Consider the following 17940-nt stretch of genomic DNA (forward strand, 5'->3'; position numbering starts at 1 on the left):
GGAGATTGTGCCTTACTAATGTTTTTTGAGGAGGTGATGAAGATGATTGATGAGAGAAAAACAGTTGATGTTGTCAACGTGGACTTCAGCAAAGCCTTTGACAAGGTCCCTTATAGCAGACTGATACAAAAGGTGAAGCCACATGGTATTGGGGTGAGCTGGCAAGATGCATACAGAACTGACTTAGTCATAGGAGACAGACGGTAGTGGTGGAAGGATGCTTTTTGGAATGGAGGGTTGTGACTAACGGTGTTCCACAGGGATCAGTGCTGGGACATCAGCTGTCCATGGTCTACAGAAATGATTCGGAGGAAAATGTAGCTGGTCTAATTAGTAAGTTTGCAGACAATACAAGGTGGTCTTGTGGACAGTGAGGAGGATTGTCAGAGGATACAAATGGATATAGATCAATTGAAGGCAAAGGCAGAAAAATGGCAAATGGAGTTTAATCCAGACAAATGTGAGGTGATGCATTTTGGAAGGTCAAGAACAGGTGGTAATTATAAAGTGAATTGCAGAACCCTCAGGAGTATTGAAATACAGAGGGATCTGGCTGTGCGGGTCCCACAGATCACTGAAGGTGGCAGCGCAGGTAGATAAGGTAAAAAAGGCCTATGGCATGCTTGCCTTCATTGGAAGGTACATTGAGTATAAGGATAGACAAGTTATGCTGCAGCTTTATAGAACTTTAGTTAGGCCAGACTTGGCATATTGTGTACAGTTTTGATCACCACACTACCAGAAGGATGTGGATGCTTTGGAGAGGGTACAGAAAAGGTTTACCAGGATGTTGTGAGGTATGGGGGATTTTAGCTATGAAGAAAGGTTGGGTACACTGGGTTTGTTTTCAGTGGAATGCAAGAGGTTGACGGGCAACCTGATAGAAGTTTATAAGATTGTGAATTGCATGGATAGAGTGGAAAGTGTGAGGCTTTTTCCCAGGGTGGAGGGGTCAATTGCTATGGAACACAGGTTCAAGGTGCAGGGGGGAGAGTGGGCGAGTAAGTTTAAAAGAGATGTGCGAGGCAGGTTTTTCACACAATGGGTGATAAGTGCCTGGAACACGATGCCAGAGGAGGTGGTGGAAGCAGACACAGCAGCAGCATTCAAGAAACACCTGGATGGAAACATGAACAGGAAGGGAATAGAGGGATATGGGTCCTGTAATTGAAGACAGTTTTAGCATGGAAGGTTAAAATGTGTTGGAGCAGGCTTGGAGGGCCGAAGGGCCTGTTCCTGTGCTGTATTGTTCTTTGTACGCATCTTGACACATTTAATGACTTGTGCATGAATACAGCCCAGTCCCTCTGCTCCTGCATACCCTTTAGGGTAAATACCCTTTAAATTGTAGTGTCTTTCCATGTTCTTTGTCCCAAAAGGTATCACCTCACACATTACTGCATTCTACCTCATATTCACCCACTCCAACTTTACTGATGTCCTTTATAAGTTCTACTCTGTCCTCACAGTTTACAATTATTGTAAGTTTTGCATTGTTTTGCAAATGTTAAAATTGTTCTGAGCACACTAAGGTCCGGATCATTAAAATAAATCAGGAAAAGCAAGGGTGCCAGTATCCGCTCCAGAGGAACTCCACCACAAACCTTTCTGCAGCCTGAAACATACCCATTAACCATTACTCACAGTTTCCTATTCATCACCAATTTCATATCCGTGTTGCTACTGCTCCTTTTATTCAGAGATTTTCCTCACCAGCCTATTGTGTGGGACTGTATCAGATGTCTTTTGAAAGTTCACATCAAGAGCATTGCCCTCATCAATACTTCCTGTTACCTCTTCCCTAATATACATGCTGGTTTTTCTGAATTAACCTATGTTTTCCTACATGACTATTAATCTTATCCTGAATAAATGTTTCTGTAAGTTTTCTCACGATCAAAATTTAAAGTGTTATAATCTCAGCTGAAGGCAATACTGAATAAGTCAGATTCCAGAGTCAATTCTGATATGATAGGATAGCAAAATGTAGGGTATACAGGGTAGATTGATCTTAGTAGGATAATAGGTCAGCACAACAACGTGGGCCGAAGGGCCTGTACTGTACTGTGCTGTAGTGTTCTATGTTCTATGGTAAACCACAAATTTCATTTTTTCTAATTTAGTTACTATATCTTGGCCAGGCACTGAACGTATTCACTTCAGACCTGACAATACCATTCGAAAAGGAAAACAGACTGCTGTGGTTCGGTGCTCTCTGTTTTTTTCCCTGTCTATTGTAAAAGTTCTACCTAATTTCTGGGTGTTTACTACCTCCCCAGATAGCTTGCTAACCCTTTAACTTTGGAAAGGCTGTTTGAACTCTGTTCCAAATGAATTTTCCACCTATTCTTAGACTTAAAATGTCAGAACTTCACAGCACTGAAACCAAAACCAATTTATCTCCACTTTAGAATCCAAGTTCCCAAATCACAATAGTATGTTATAAACTTTCATTACCCTTCCACCCCTCGAAAAAGGATAAAGGTATCTTGAAGAGACATTCAATTTCAAAATGTCCAATATTGTTAATTGTACCTTATGTTAGGTGTAATTACATATTTATATTAAAGACGTAGGCTTTCATATCAAGCCTATTTTAATCAAATCCCTTTTATCAGTTTTCTGTTGTCTGTTCCTACAATATGAATTATTTTCAAATTAAATGGTTGTAGCATTAAACTCCAACAAAACATTCTAGGAAATTGAGATGATTATGATCTGTACAAATACAACTTTCTGCAGAGTTCTTGGATATGTAGACTTCAAAATGTTGTAGAGCCAATACCAGGCTCAGGGTGCCTATCTTCCGTGATTATTTGTTTCTACAAGCTTAGCTCACAAGACAAATAATTGACTGGCTATTCAATCTCCATTCCATTTTTTCTGCAGTAAAATGGCATCCAAGTTGATGTTAATAGCATTTGGGGTGGCAGTGTCTGAGTGGTGAGCACTGCTGCCTCACAGCACCAGGGACCTGGGTTTGGTTCCAGCCTCGGGCAACTGTCTGTGTGGAGTTTGCACATTCTCCCAATATTTGCATTGATTTTCTCCGGGTGCTCTAGTATCCTACCACTGTCCATGGGTGAGCAGGTCAGGTGGACCACACATGCTAAGTTGCCAGTTGTGTCCAGGGATATGCTGGCTAGGTGGATTAGCTATGGGAAATTCAAGGGGATAAGGAAGGGGTGTGGATCTGGGTGGGATTTGCATCAGAGGATTGGTGTGGATGTGATGGGCCAAATGGCCTGCTTCCACACTGTGGGGATTCTATGATAACTAACTGGAATAAAACACAAAATTCTGGGCAAACTCAACAGGAGTTCTTAGAAAGAGTCGTATTGGACACAAAACAAGATCTTTCTCTCCCTCAACAGATGCTGCCACAGCTGCTAAGTTTGTGCAGTGCTGTCTGTCTTTTTTTTTCAAATTTCCAGAATGCACAGTATTTTGCTTTTATTAAACAAACTGATTTGTAATTGCTGGGCTATTATTACAAATGTTTTTTGAACAAGGGCATATTTACAATTCTCCAGTCCTTTGGAGATCACTGAGTCCAGGGAAGATTGAAATTTAATTGCCAGTGCCTCTGCAATTTCCATTCTCACATCCTTCAATATCCTTCGATGTATATTAACTGGACTTGGGTGTTTTAACAACTTTAAGTACTACTAGCTTTTCCAATACCTCATCAATTTTAAACCTTCCTCGTGCTAAGAGTTACCTCCCTTGACACAATGGCCTGGGCAGCATCTGCCTCACGGCTAAAGACAATGGCAAAATATGTATTCAACACCTCAGCCATGTCTCCTGCCTCCATGTGCAAATCTCATTTTCAGGCCCTAATCAGCCTCTCCTTTTATCACTGTTTATCATTCATTTGTGGGATGTTGGCATCATTGGCCAGGCCGGCATTTAATGCCTGAACCCTAGTTGCCCTCAAGAAGGTGGTGGTAAGCTGCCAGTCCATGTGCTGTAGGTAGACTCACAATGCCATTAGGGGGCATTCCAGGATTTTGAAGGAACGGCGATATATTTCCAAGTCAGGAAAGTGAGTTGCTTGGAGGGGAACTTGAAGGTGGTGGTGTTCCCCTTTCTGCTGCCCTTGTCCTTCTAGATGGAAGTGATCATGGGTCTGGAAGGTGCTATCTGAGGATCTTTGGTGATAGTTTAGGAAATTTGGTTGGCATGGATGAGTTCGACCGAAGGGTCTGTTTCCATGCTGTATGACTCTATGGCTCTAGATTTTCTGCAGTGTATCTTGGAGATAGTACACACTGCTGCTTTTGAGTGTCAGTAGTGAAGGAATTGGTTGCTTCTGGAAGTAGTGCCAACCAAGCGGGCTACTTTATCCTGGATGGTGATAAGCTTCTTGAGTGTTGTTGGGGCTGCACCCATCCAGGCAGGTGGGGCGTCTTCCATCACAGTCCTGCCTTGTGCCTTGTAGATGGTGGGGAGGCTGTGGGGAAATAATTGAGTTACTCATTGCAGCATTCCTATTTTCTGATCTGCTCTTTTAGCTACATTGTTTCATGTGGCAAGTCCATGCTATGGAAATCTTTTGATTTCCCTCTGTGCTAGCTGCCAGTCTTTATTCACGATCCCTATTCACTTTCTTTTTTAAAAAAATGCTTTTGCTTCCCTTTTCAGGGAGGCAAGTCAATGGCACCAGTATGAAATATTTACATCCAGATCTGATCAAAATTGTGGTTTGGGTTACAAATTGGTACCTTCTTGCACCTTCAATTCTGTACCGAAGGCAGTGTTAATGAGTAAGATTTCAAAAGAAGTCTAATTCTGCAGTAATTATTATCACAAAGATAGGTCGGGCAGAGCGAACAATGATTCTTTAATGTAAACTTGTTAACGCGTGATGTCATTCAGAAGAAATCGACAGTATGAATTGTGGCAGTATTTCGTGAATTGTTAAGCGAACAGGTGGAAGGAATCATTTAGAAAGATCGATAGAAGCAATGCATTGTTCAATGCAGCGCAAGCCACAGAGCACTGAGGGATGATCTGATCAAAGTATTTAACACGTCATAAGGGTTTCACACTTTAGAATCAGAAACAGTTAGCTATTGCTGTGTCAAAGTCCTGGGACTCTGTTCCTAACAGCACCATCGGTGTATTTACCCAATGGACTGCAATAGTTCAAGAAGGTGGCTCATGCCAAATTCTCTTGGACAGTTAGGGATGGGCAATAAATGCTGGTCTAGCTATTGACACCCACATCCCATGAAAGAATCAAATTATTCAAAGCATTTGGTATTAGTTTAGAATGGCATCATGGTCGGCACAGACATAGTGGGCCGAAGGGCCCGTGCCTGTGCTGCACTGTTTATGTTCTATTAACAACAAGGAGTCATTGTCTGAATGTGAAAGACAGCCCATTCAGATGTGATAGCAGGAAGCACTTTCTCTGTACAAAAGGGCTGCAAAAACCTGAAACTGTTTCCTACTAAAGGCTTTGGACTAGTGACCAATTGGAGCTTAAATTAATTTTGTTTCCAGTGACCCTCCTTTCTTTATCTAAAGAAGGGTCACTGGACACAATATGACAACTGCTTTCTCTCCAAAGATGCTGCTGGACCTGTTGAGTTTCTCCGGCAATTTCTGTTTTTGTTTCAGACCTTTAGCATTCGCATTTCTTTGTTTTATTTTAGAGATGGGTAGGATTTTGTTGCCTCAGTGCATCAAGTGATTATTGAGCTAATGTGAGTAAGTAGAGTTCAGGTACAGCCCTGACGTGCTCTCAATGAATGATAGGACAGGGCTTGGGATGGTGGGTGAGGACAAAGTGACGGTGCTATGGCGATGAAGTCACTAGTCTAGTAATCCAAAGACCTGGGACCAAAACCTGAAAGCTGGTGGAATCCAAGTTCAATTTATAAACCTGGAATAAAATGTTCAGTAATTGTGACCTCAAAATTATCTTTGATTGTTGCAATCTGGTACACTGATTCAGAGTAACAGCAATGTTTGTTGACTCTGTAAGTGCCCTCTGAAATGCCCAAATAAGCTACAGGTGGCTGTCCTATAAAACAATAGTTGCATTCTTGTGTGATCTCATGCTATGGAAAATCGCCATAGAAAATCACGTTATAGGGAAATCGCTATAGAAAATTACTATAGCTGTACAGTAGAAAGTCCATGTTATCCAAACAACATCCACTATTCATCAGTTGTGTTACAGCCAATTCGCGTTAATGAAATACGCGTTATAGCAGAACTAACCGTATTCGTTCTATTAGGGTTAGGCAATAAATGTTATCCTCCCCAAAGATACCCACATTTCAGCAAAGAATAAAGAAAAGTCACCTGCTCTTGTTCCTAGTATTGACACATAAAGAGTTAGGCATGGATGCACTAAATTGGGAGGTGGGGCAAGCGTCCTAAGTAGTAGAAAGTAAGACAGATGAGGATGGTTCTGAATTTAAAAAGAGCAAGTTAACTAGGAAAGGCAGGCAAGACCAAGTCAGAGGGCAAGGTAACTCTGGAGAATTGAACTGCATTTATTTCAATGCAAGAGGCCTGACAGTAAGGCAGATGAACTCAGGGCATGTATAGGAACATGGGACTGGGATATCATAGCTTTACAGAAACATGCCTGAGGAAGGGACAGGACTGGCAGCTCAATGTTTTGGGGTTTAGATGCTACAGGAAGGATAGAAGGGGAGGCATGAGAAGAGGGCGAGTGGCATTTTTGATTAAGGAACACATTACTACTGTACTTAGGATATTCCTGAGGGATTGCCCAGTGAAGCTGTATGAGCGGAACTCACAAATAAGAAGGGATGATCACCTAGATGAGATTGTACTATAAGCCCATCAATAGTTAGAGGAAAATTGAGGAGAAAATACGTAGAGAGGTCTCAGTTATCTGTAAGGATAATTGGGTTGTAATAGTAGGGGATTTTAACTTTCCAAACATAGGCTGGGACTGTCATAGTGTTAAGGGCTTGGATGGCGAGTAATTTGTTAAAAATGTTCAAGGACATTTTATCAATATGTAGATGTACCGACTTGAGAAGGAGCAAAACTTGACCTTCTCTTGGGAAATAAGGCAGTGACTGTAAGGAGAAGCCTGGGAAATGTAGACTAGTGAGTCTGATGTCAGTGGTGGGTAAGTTGTTGGAGGGGATTCTAACAGATAGGATTTACATGCGTTTGGAGAGTCAAGGACTGATTAGGGATAGTCGGCATGGCTTTGTGCAGGAGAAATCAGGTCTCACAAAAGTTTTTTGATGATGTGACCAAAAAGATTGATGGGAGCTGAGCTGTTATACATTGTCTACATGGACTCTAGTAAAGCCTTTGACAAGATTCCGCAAGGTATACTAATTAGTAGAGTTGAATCACGTTGGATTCAGGGAGAGCTTTCCAATTGGATACAAAATTGGCTTGATGGTAGGAGACAGAGGGTGGTGGTGAAGGGTTGTTTTTTGGAGTGGAAGCCGGTGCTAAGTCCATTTTTGTTTGTCATTTATATGAACGATTTGGATGAGAATTTAGGAGGTATGGTTGGTAAGTTTGTGGACGACATAAACAGTGGACAGTGACAAAGGTTATCTAAGATTACAAAGGGATCTTGATTAATTAGGCCAATGGGATGAAGAGCAGTAGATGGAGTTTCATTTGGATAAATAGGAGGTTTTGTATTTTGGTAAAACAAACAAGGGCAGGACTTAGCCAGTTAATGGGTAGTGCTCTGTGTAGTGTTGTCGAACAGAGAGACCTAGGGGTTCCAGTACATAGTTCTTGAAATTTGCATGAGAGGTAGACTGGGTGGTTAAGAAGATGTTTAGCATGCTTGCCTTTATTGCTCAGACCATTGAGTATAGGAGTTGGGATGTCATTGTTGAGGTTGTACAGGATGTTGCTGAGGTCACACTTGGAGTACTGTGTATATTATTATTAAAGTGGACAGGGTTTGAAAAGATTTGCCAGGATGTTGCCAGGACTGGAAGTTTGAGTTATAAGGATAGGCTGGATAATCTGGGACTTGTTTCACTAGAGTGCAGAAGGTTGAAGTGTGATCTTATAGAGGTTTATAAAATCATGAGGGGCGTAGATAAGGTGAATAGCAAAGGTCTTTTCCTTAGGATGGGGGAGTTCAAAACTACTGGGCATATTTTTAAGATAAGAGGAGAAGGGTTTAAAATGCAACTGAGGGGCAATTTTTTCACACAGAGGATGGTTTATATGTGGAATGAACTGCCAGAGGAAGTGGTAGATGCAGGTACAGTTACAACATTTAAAAGACATTTGGGCAGGTAAATGATAGGAAAGGTTTGGAGTTAATGGGTCAAACACAAGCAAGTGGGACTAGTTTAGTTTGGGATTATGGTCGGCACAGAAGGGTTGGACTGAAGGGTTGGTTTCCGTGCTGTATGACTCTATGACTCAATGGCTCTATAAATTCCTTTTTAATAGCATGAGATGTATTACACAAAGAAATAAGTAAGCAAAAATAGTATACTGTATTTGCAGGACCTACATAAGTGTAAACTGACAATTCCACCTCGTGTTTCACAGCAAGACAAACAGAACTGCTAATGTACATAATGTGCTGTGTTTTAGCACTCATTATAACAGCAATTTATTTTGATAAAAATCTGACTGAATAACACAACCAATATTTACAATGTACAAATACTTAAAGCCATTCAGATGATCAGCTTGGGATGTTGGTGACACTCCACAATTACACAAGAGCTGAAGTCCTCGGCAACATCAACTAAGTCTTTATCGAGTTCCATTCAAAAAGTGTCTTGGAATCTATTGTGGCTACCCTTTCACCTCTTCAAACAAGGAAACCTTGGATTAATAGACTAGAAGGTGGTGCCTCTGACAATGCTGTACTTCCTCAGTACCACAGAAAACGTAGCATTATTTTCCGTTGAATGTTGAGCCAACATCTGGGGTATTATAGAGTCATACAGCATGGAAACAGACCCCTTGTCCACACCAACTGTAATACCAAACTGAACTAGTCAACACAGTGGGTCAGGGATCTGGGTTCAATTCCCGCCTCAGTTGACTGTTTGTGTGGAACTTGCACATTCTCCCTGTGTCTATGTGGGTTTGCTCCCACAGTCCAGAGATGTGTGTGATAGGTGGATTAGCCATGGGAAATTGTGTTGTAGTGTGCAGGCTAGGTGGTTCAGCCATAGGAAATGCAGATTTATGGGATAGAGTGAGATGCACTTCAGAGGATCTTGGTGGGCTCCATGGCCTCTTTCCATACTGCAGGGATTCTATGGATAGTCCCACTTGGCCCCTATCTTATTCTGGTATGTATCTTAATGTCTTTTAATGTTGTAACTGTACCCACATCCATCACTTTCTCTGGAAATTCATTCCACATGTGAATCACTGTGTAAAAAAATTGTCCCTTGTCTTTTTAAAATCTTCCTCCTCTCACCTTAAAAATATGCCCCCTAGTCTTGAAATATCCCACCCTAGGGAAAACACACCTGGCATTCACCTTACCTATACCCCTCATTATTTTATAAACTGTATAAGGTCACCTCTCAACATCCTACACTCCAGTGGAAAATGTCCCAGTCTATCTAGTCTCTCCTTATAACTCAAACTTATTACAGAACTACCCCAGCTTTAATGTTCACTCTCTCCACCAAAGTGGCTGCAGTATGCATCATCTGCGAGATGCACAGCATCAACTACCCTAGTTTCCTTTAATACCACCTTCTGCCTACTGATACTGCCATCTAGAAGAACTAGGGCAGGAGTCTGCTGCAAGTTCCCATCCAAGTCACACACCTTCCTGACTTGGGAATACGTAATCGTTCATTCACTGATACTGGGACAAAACCTTGCAATGAGTGTACTTCTAATAGCTGGACAACAGTGATTCAAGGTGGTATTCACCATCACCTTCTCAAGGCCATCTAGGAATGGACAATAAACACTGACTTTGTGCGTGGTGTTCACGTCACATAGTTTTATGATGATGAGCACATTCTCCCACTTTGAGAGTTGATGGTATTCTGTTACCCAGGATAGTCAAAAGGAGTCTATTGATTAGAGTTCAGGACCAGCACATTCCTGTGAAAGTTAAGGACAGGATTCAGGAATCTTGGATGGCAGGAGAAATTGTGAGCTTAGTCAGAAAGACAAAGAAGGCATATGTAAGATTTAGTGAACTGAAGGCAGACACAGCTCTTGAGATACATAAAGAAGGCGGGAAAGAACTTAAACAACAAGTTAGGAGGGCTAAAAGGGGCCATGAAATGTCCTTAAGGAAAATCCCAAGGCTTTTCATATGTATATAAGGAGCAAGAGAGTAGCTAGGGAAAGGGTAAGACCTCTCAAAGACAGAGGAGGGAATTTATGCATGGAGCCAGAGGATGTGGGTGAGGTCCTTAATGAATACTTTGCATCAGTATTTGCAAAGGAGAAGGACATATGGATGGTGAGTCTATAGAGAGGTAAATTGATATTCTAGGGCATGTTGATATGAAAAAGATGTTGGGCATTTCGAAAAGCATTAAGGTAGACAAGTCTGCAGGACCAGATGGGATCTATCCCAGAATATGCAGGAAGTGAAGGAGGAAATTGCTGGAGCCTTGTATGAAATCTTTGTATCATCTTTAATCACAGGTAAGGATTGGAGTATAGCCAACGTTGTTCTTTTGTTTATGAAGGACAACAGGGATAATGTTGGAAATTACAGTTGATGTCAGTGATAGGGAAATTATTGGAGAAGATTCTTAGGGACAGGATTTATTCACATTTGGAAAAATATGGACTTATTAGCAACAGGCAGCATGTCTTTACGGGGAAGTCATGTCTCACAAACTTGATTTGAGTTTTTTGAGGAAGAGACAAAGATGATTGATGTGGGCAGGACAGTAGATGTTGTCTACATGGACTTAAGCAAGGTTTTTGACAAAATCCATCATGGCAGGCTGATACAAATGGTGAAGTCACATGGGATCCACGGTGAGCTGGTAACTGGATACAGAACTGGCTCGGTCATGGAAGACAGAGAGTAGTGGTGGAAGATTGGAGATCTGTGACCAGTGGTCTGCAGGGATAAATGCTGGGACCCCTGTGGTTTGTAACATACATAAATTATTTCGAAGAGAATGTAGGTGGTCTGATTGGTACATTTGCAGATCACACATAGGTTGGGGAAGCTGTGGATAGTGAGGAGGGTTGCCAAAGAATACAAGATATGGATAGGCTAGAGACTTGGGCAGAGAAATGGCAGATGGAATTTAATCTGGACAAATGCAAGGTCGATGCATTTTGGAAGGTCTAATACAGGAGGGAATTTTACAGTAAATGGCAGAACTCTCAGAAGAACTGACATACAGAGGGATCTAGGCATACAGGTCCACATTTTCCTGAAAGTGGCAACACACATGGATAAGGTGGTCAAGAGGCATATGGCATGCTCGCCTTCATCAGTTGGGGGAGCAGAGTATAAAAATTGGCAAGTGATGTTGCAGCTGTATAGAACTTTTGTAAGGCCACATTTGGAATATTATGTTCTGGTCACCACACCACCAAAAGGATATGGAGGCTTTGGAGTGGTTACAAAAAAGGTTTACCAGGATGTTGTTTGGTTTGGATGGTATTAGCTATGAGGAGAGATTGGACAAACTTGGTTTGTTTTCACTACAATTTTGAAGGATGAGGGGAGGCCTGATTTTAGTTTACAAAATTATGACAGGCATGGATAGAACGGATAGTCGGAGTCCTTTTCCCGGGGTAGAAGTGTCAATTACTGGGGGACATAAGTTTAAGGTAAAAGGGTGCCAGTTTAAAGGAGATGTGAGAGGCAGGTTCTTTACACAGAGGATGGTAATTGCCTGGAATGCACTGTCAGAGGAGGAAGTGGAGGTGGATACAGTAGCAATATTTAAGAGGCATCTTGACAGATTCATGAATAGGCAGGAAATAGAGGGATATGGACCGTATGGAGGCAAAAAGGTTTTTAGCTTAGAAAGGTGGCAGGGTTGGTGGGCTGAAGGGTCTGTTCCTGTAGGCCTAAACTGCCCAAAATCTTTTCATAAGACAAACGCCTCATCTCTGGATCAATCCAGTGAATCTCCTCTGAACTGCCTCCAATATAACTACAACCATCCAAAAACAATGGGACCAAGTTGTACACAGTACTCCAAGTCTTGTCCAGTTGTAATAACACTTCCCTACTTTTATACTCTATTCCTTTAGCAATAAGTGCCAACATTTCATTTGTCTTGCTTACTACCTTCTGTACTGTGTAGTAGTTTTCTGTGATTCATGCACAAGGCCACCCAGATCTCTCTGCTCCAAATATACAGAAGTTTCTCTCCACTTAGATAATAAAGTTGCCTAATCAGTAGTCAGACTGGCAGCTTTCAGCAAAAATTCCAGGCTGCCCCGCTCTCCTCTCAGAGTTTAGTATACGACTGCTATGTGATGGTGACATCATCGCATGAATCCATCTCATTACAACCTACTGCAACTGGTTTCTTTTGGATTGAAATTTTTTCAAGCAAATATTTGCTTTGTGTCATTTACAGCCCTAAATGAAAATGCTCTGCTTCAGTAATCGAGTCAAAACAAAAGTCTTGTTTTGCTTGTTCAATCTTGCTTGGCAACCTGTACACCACATAATACACTCACTCTGCCCACTAACAGCTCACCTTGGCTGCAATGTGTACATAGCAGCAACTCGACTTCTGTGAAATTGCGAAGGTATTTCACCTGCAGGTTCTTCAGGAACACACTGCTTGCCAGTCACATGCATTCATGAAGGGCATCAGCACATTTTATATTCGGTACCAGTGGAGTTTTTATTGTGCAGAAAATGCTGAATAAGATGCACCTTTCCTGATGCAGTGGAACCTTTTGCTGTCAGTAGGTTGCTACACAAGATGGTGGTGGAGTAGTGCTCCTCGCCGAAGCCCGTCCACTCTTCTTTCTTCTTTTCTTGCTTTTTTTTTTTGTTTCATTTAGTTCTTTAGTTTTTCTTTCTACAGTTACCTTTTGGAGCGAGCTTGGTCATGGAGACAGCGGCAGCGATGGCAGCAGCCGGGGTCTCTGGCGCTGGGCCAAGAGACGGCTGGTTGTGGTCAGCGGTGTTGTGGCTTCATTGATTTCTGGAGCGGGACTGTGCAGGGAGGCAGCTGACGCGGCTTTTAGAAATATAGAAGATAGGAGCAGGAGGAGGCTGTTCGGCCTTTTGAGCCTGCTCGGCCATTCTTCACAATCATGGCTGATTGTCCAACTCCATAGCCTAATCCTGCTTTCTTCCCGTGACCTTTGATCCCATTCGCCCCAAGTGCAATAGAGGATGGCAGCCATTGGGGCCCAGCACGAGCCCGGATGGCATCAGCACCCCAAAGGATGGCAGCAGCAGAGGTTGGCAATGAGGCAGCGGCAGCAGTGATAGATGGCGGCTGCTACAGTCAGTGACAAAGCGGCGATCGGGGCCGAAGCCTTGCGAGTGATGGCTGTTGGCAGCAGTGGCCAGGGGCAAAGGCAGTTGTCAATTATAGGCAGGTTTTAGCCCAGTGTTGGTGAGAACGAGCCCCCTTGGGGAAAGCCCAGGTTGGAGCGTCTGCAGGCCCATGGCTTAAGAAAGGACTGTAATACTAAGAAGGCAGTTGTGTTGAACTTTTTAATTTATTTCTTCATTTTTCTACTTTGTAACTAAGGTTTTGTTAGCTAGATACTTTGTTCCTAAGATGGTGCTACTTGTGGGTGATATTGCACTCTTTTCACTGCACTCTTGTACCCTGTACTCGAGTACGTGACAATAAAACCTAAATCTAAAATCTATACACTTTGGCAGGAAGAATAGAAGAGCTGAATATTAGTTAAATGGAGAAAGACTGTATGAAGCTACACCATAGCAGGATTTTGGATGTTCTTGTGCATAAATCATAAGAAGTTAACATCCAAGTTCAGTGGTAATAGGGAAATTTAATGGAATGTTAGCCTTTATCTCAAACTGACTTGGGTATAAAAATAGGCAGGCTTTACTAAAAAGAAAATGAGGTACTAGTTAGACCACAGCTGGAATACTGTGAAGTTTTGGGCCCCTTATTTGGGGAAAGATACACTGGCATTGGAGGTAGTCCAGAGAAGGTCCACAAGGTTGATAGCAGGTATGGAGGGACTGTCTTATGAGGAGAGGTTGAGTAGGTTGGGCCTGTATTCGGACATTTCAAAAATAAAATTCTTAGGGGACGTGACAGGCAATATACTGAAAGGCTCTTTTCCCTTGTGGGAGAGTCTAGGACCTTAAGGCTTCATCTCAGGATAAGGTGTCGCACATTTAAGACAGAGATGAGGAGGAATTTCTTTTCTGTGAGGGTAGTGAATCTGTGGAATTCTTTACACAGAGGGCTGTTGAGATGAGGCGTACCCCGGGGTGGTATCCAAGGCACTAAGGGGCTGTATCTGAAATGTATGATTATAAGACTGAGTGACTACACCATTTCAGAAGGCAGCTAAAAGCAAAACACAGTGCTGTGGCTCAAGAATGACACATAAACCATATCAGGTGGAGACAAATGAGTGGGCATCAGAGTGGCACACAAGCCCACATCAACCCTACGACAACTGCTCACCCGAACTAAAGACCCACTCCCCGCCATGGACAAGACCAATGTCATCTATAAGGTCCCCGGCAGAGAGTGTGAGAAACACTACATCGGACAAACAGGAAGGAAACTAACAAGAAGGGTACACTAACACCAACTGGCTACAAAAAGACACGGCCAATACTCACTCATCTCAATCCACATGGATAAGGAGAACCACCAATTCGACTGGGACAACATCAAAATCCTGGGACAAGCTAAGCAGAGACAGGCACGGGAATTCCTAGAAGGCTGGTACTCCATGAAGAAAGCCGGTACTCCATGAACATAAGAACTAGGTGCAGGATTAGGCCGTCCGGCCCTTCGAGCCTGCTCCACCATTCAATAAGATCATGGCTGATCTTTTCGTGGACTCGGATCCAATTACCCGTGTTCCCACCGTATCCCTTAATTCCTTTATTGTTCAAAAAAAATCCACCTTATCTTTAAAAACGTTTACTGAAGTAGCGTCAACTACTTCACTGGGCAAGGAATTCCATAGATTAACAACCCTCTGGGTGAAGAAGTTCCTTCTCAATTCAGTCCTAAATCTGCTCCCTCTAATCTTGAGGCTATGCCCTCTTGTCCTAGCTTCACCTGCTAGTGAAAACATCCTCTCTACTTCTATCTTATCTATTCCCTTCATAATTTTATATGTTTCTATAAGATCCCCCGTCAATCTTCTGAATTCCAATGAATATAATCCCAATCTACTCAGTCTCTCAGAGACTGAAGAAAGCCATCAATAAACACATAGAACTCGACCCTATAAACACTCCACTATGAAGGAAAACCAGAAGTGAGGCAATCAGCTCAACAGACTCCAGAGTTTAAAAACGATGCGGGAAAACACACCGACGCTTCATCAGAGGCTGCACTGAGGACGTTACCCAGCATGGTAATGAAACATCTGCGGAACAACAAGCCAGCTCGGCGAGCCAACCAACCACAACAAAAGATTTCCTTTCCTAAAGTATACGAAATCACAGTAGGCAGCCAATCAGTCCATCATTAGTGTGCCAACTCTCCAAACGAGCATCTCAAACAGAGCCATTCTATAGCCTTCTTCCAGTAACTCTGCATATTACTTTTCAAATGACTGTTAAGATCCTTTTGAAAGCCCTGATTAAGCCTGCTTCCAGCACACCCTATCACATTCTGTCTGAAAACATTTCACATTGCATTATATTTTGCTTCCTGTACTTTAAATATGCAAACTGCCAGTGAACCAGACATGTTTTTACAATAATCAGATAGCTTTCACAGTCACCATTACAGGATGGCTCTTTTCAAGTTTATTTAACTGCTGCCAAAGTTGGACTTAAACTCACATCATAACTCAGTGTAGGCAGTACAGCTTTTTAAAAACTATTTCTGGGAAAACTAGCCCATAAAATCCACACCACCACTAGCTCAGAAAGGATTAACAGTTGGTTTATCATACTAGCTGAGCTTTACTTCAGTAATGCCTGTTTGAAGAAAGTAGTCAACAGTCTGAATAAGTGATAGGCTCACTGCAGATCAGATGCAGACCAGCCTGAGACAGCTATCCAGACAGTAGCAGGGGAAGAGGTAACTTCTGATGGCAGTCAGTGCTCGTTTCTCAGTAAGTTAAAGGAGCCATTCCAGTGTAGACACCTTGTGGAGGAATGTAACACCATTACCCATAGCCTGTTGAAGCTTTTGTCCTAAAAGCTCGAACCTGGGGATTAAATGTTCAAAGATTACATGTCAGTCTTTCCATCCAGTAATAACAGGAGGCGATGGCCGAGTGGTATTATTGCTGGACTGTTAATCCAGAGACCCAGATAACATTCTGGGGACCTGGGTTTGAATCCCACCACGGCAGATGGTGGAATTTGAATCCATTGTCGATTATCGGAAAAACCCATCTGGTTCACTAATGTCCTTCGGGAAGGAAACTGCCATCCTTACCTGGTCTGGCCTACATGTGACTCTTAACAACCCTCTGGACAATTAGGGATGGGTAATAAATGTTGCCTGGCCAGCGACACCCTCATCCCATGAATGAGTAAAGAAACAGAACTCAACATCTTGAGAAAGTCCAAGTTGTCAGATTCCACTCCTGGTCAGCCGTGATAATGAAAGGCTACACTCTAAGATGACTGCACAGAGAAATCTGAGCTAGTCATACCATTATGCTGCAAAAAAAGGGGTAATTCAGCCCACTATAAATGTACTGGCTCTGAAATTATAGCCATTCCCTCTCCCACTTGAAAGGCTTTTTTAAAAAAATCCAGCATTTGGAGTAAGGTTTTGGGATTTCATTCTTGTGATACAAGACGTTATTGCAGTTACAGCTCTGGACATTTTCCTCTTTTGGATACCTATCTAATTCCCAATTGAAAGCTACTGTTGAACCTGGTTTCATATGAGCACATGAATTGTGAATAGGCCATTTGGTCCCTCCAGCCTGCTCCATCATTCCACAAGACTTGTTTAAGGGCTTGGTACTTTCTGGCAGTGCATTTCATGTCAACTCCTTGTGAAAAAGAACAAGTCCCTCACTTTCCTCTGACAGGGATGCTGGCTTCTTCAGGGACCACGACTGTGGGTTCTAAGCTTCCTTCAACATTTTGTTCCAGTATCTTTCTTTGCATAGTGTTATAACAGTATGCATCAGCCCATTCCAGGGCCACAAGGGATGATTAGATGATTCAGTTTTTATATTCACACACGGGATGCAGACGTTGCTGCAAGGCTATCCTAACATGCATTTAGCATAATATTGACATTCAGCATTGCAAAAACAGGACAGAGGTTGTGGAAAAGAAAGGATTGCGCTAAGGAGACCAAAATGATCTTATTTTGGAAGTGAGACCTATTGTTTTGGTGCCAGTCTGTGCAATTAGCTGAGAAGAACAGGGTACATTTATATTTACCCTGCTACAAATAGAACTTTTCTTTTTGACCACCTGAATACAGTAATAGGGCCCAGCAGGGGACTTTTTGGTCCACTGAATCTGTGCTGGCTCTTTGAAGGCTCTATGCAAGTAGTTTTCCTCTGCACAAAACATCTCTTGGTTACCAGCTTGAAAACTAATTGATTCACCAAGACTGCTCAGAAGTTTGTATACCTTTATCAGCTCTCTCTTGTTCAATCTTCTTTGGGCCACAGGAGACGAAAAATCCCAACCTCTCTATGCCCTCTACATATCTGAAGCCCCTCATCTCTGTTACTGTGCTGGCAAATCCCCTCTGCATCCTCTCCAATGCCGTAAAATTCTTCCTTCACTGTGGTGCCCAGAATTAGAACAGGATACTTCAACCTAGAAGTCTAGCCAGTAATTTATGAGTTCCTCTAGCTCCTTCGCTT

The sequence above is a fragment of the Rhincodon typus genome, chromosome 6, assembly GCF_021869965.1.
Source record: "Rhincodon typus isolate 14 chromosome 6, sRhiTyp1.1, whole genome shotgun sequence".
NCBI classification, from domain to species: domain Eukaryota; kingdom Metazoa; phylum Chordata; class Chondrichthyes; order Orectolobiformes; family Rhincodontidae; genus Rhincodon; species Rhincodon typus.